We start from the raw sequence: 2,440 nt of genomic DNA, 5'->3' as shown, positions 1-2,440 counted from the left end.
TTTCAGCCTAAAGAATCAGTTAATATGAATCCAGAAAGCAGCAGATTCCTCTAACGGTTTGATTCCAGATTGAAAAATCCAGATTGAAAAATATAGAAGTTTCCCTTTAAATCTCTTTCAGCGTTCAGCCTTATTAGCATAAACGTTTATTTAAAGGGGAACTCCACAGATTTTACTCACCAAAGTCTCTTTACAGGTGTTGAGGAGTGCAACTGCATATGTGGGAAAAAAAGTAGTATAAAGCCTTTTGTGGCTCCAGAGGGAGCTGCACAAAATCTGATAAATTGCCTCAAGTGATGTCACATGAGTCAGTGTCAGTTGGAGCCGAACACTGCAACTTTGAAAATGAAAAAAATCTGGGGGTGTGGAGTTAGAAGGAAGTGAGCTCAGACCTCTACAGCCCACTCCTCATCTCTGCTCGAGGCTACATTAGCCGTTACTAGCATAACACACCTGCATCTCAGAACGAACTGTCAGCTCACGAGTTGCATTGTGGGTAATGTAGGCGCCAGGTTTTGACAGAGGAAGGAAGCGTGGATAAAAAAGACGATATCGTTGGTTCTGCTGCATCAGTTTTGGCTGTCCATCGTGTGTCAGACAATGTTATATCGGTGGAGTACTCTTAATGTGACAATGTAACTTTTGCTAAACAGTCACACAAGTTACAATTGTAGCATAATGGTAAATGTTAAAATTTAATGCAACCGTAACTCAAGTAAAGAAGAGTCAAAGTCAACAAACTGACTCAATGTCCATTACACAGCAACATCTATCGATCTTAACTTAGCTAACATTAGCAACTGGTCATATCAATCAAACTTTATTTGTATAGCACCTTTGGTACAGGTTAGCGCAGTTCAAAGTGCTTCACGTATGACTGACAACACGATAATAAGACATTAGTGTAGACCGTAATAGAGTGAAATAAAATAGATTAAAAGACTTGACAATGAGAAAAAGATTAAAAGCTATAATAATAAAATAGATAAAAGTGAGACTGAAAACTGGATAAAATATTTAAAAAGACAGCTAAATAAAAAAATCGATGAGGGATAAAAACAATAATTAAACAATAACATAAAATAACATTTTTACAACTAATACAATAAAATAAGCGAATAAAATAAATGTCTACAAATCTTAATTTGTCTTAATCAAAAGAAGAGGTAGGTTCAGACCAAGTAAAGCTTAAGCAGCAAAACCCCTGAGTATACTGAACTGACATTGTGCATTTTATTGATAATTAATTTAACTTAATTTGTAAGAGGAAGAATGTGTTATTTCTTATGATATTGTGCTGGCTGTGTTTATGAGAAGTTATTTATTGATACCTACACTACTCGCCTGTACTTGACCGCCTGAAACTTGCAGAACCGTGTAGTTATAGTAATTTTAAGAGTGAACAAAGACGGTGTTTTGTCTTGTCCCAACTGCCAAAATGAGCTTAACCAAGTAACAACAGTCATGTGATGATTGGGTGCCTCGTGTGTGAAGATCTAATAGTTTCTACACGGCTTCATATCACAGGGCATGTAAGGTTTTTCAGTTCCTCAGCCAGGCCAGTCCATCTTCACAGTTTGCCCTCTTACTTTGAGCAGGTTGTTTTAGTTTGTCGGTTATTGTGAACTGAAGCGTGCAACAGCACAGTGGGAAAGCTTTACCTGTATTGTCATCATGTGTAGCAGTTAACTGGTCCGCTGCTGCTGCTTCCCATTGTCTCCGAGGTGTCTGGATGTCTGTTACTCTGAATAATATTGTACATAGTTTTTAAATGAATGGTGAAGCAAAGCCGGCCCTGTGGCTGGCTGTGAGGTGTCAGGGTGCTCTGTTAAAGGATAACGCAATACACAAAAGGTTTACTAATCATGGGGAGTTGTACTCAGTCCTCTGAAAACAAGTTGTATGCTGTTTTGTGGTGGAGCTTTCATCAAATCTGAGAAAATAACCCTACTGAGCATTAGGCAGGGAGGGTCTAACAAAACATGCTGTTGAGTTGCATCATGGAACATGTAGGATCCAATGTTTTTACTGAACTTATCCTAGCAACTAAAAGTCAGAATGTCTATGCATGCTTTAGGATCAAATGACAGACCTGTGTTAATGTTTGTAATAAATGGCAGAACTGGTCATTCAAGCTAACCAAAAAGTTTTCTTCCTCCAGTGGAAGGTGAGCGAGCCAATTTAAATATTTTATTTACATACACACATAACACAAACAAGCATTTTTAGAAGGATATCTTAAATTTGGTTATTAAAGAATTCAACCAAGATACGTACTGAGAAAGACAATCTATGTAATGGAGACACTGTTATACATTTTCTTAAATATATCTTTGGCATATTTGTACTGCAATTTCTTCCTACTTACTAACATACCTGATAATATGAGCTCATATATCGTCCCAGTCAATTTATAAGTCTGCTCTAGTTAGGTTTAATT

The sequence above is a fragment of the Siniperca chuatsi genome, linkage group LG4 (genome assembly GCF_020085105.1).
Source record: "Siniperca chuatsi isolate FFG_IHB_CAS linkage group LG4, ASM2008510v1, whole genome shotgun sequence".
NCBI classification, from domain to species: domain Eukaryota; kingdom Metazoa; phylum Chordata; class Actinopteri; order Centrarchiformes; family Sinipercidae; genus Siniperca; species Siniperca chuatsi.
Note: the sequence above shows the minus strand (reverse complement) of the source record.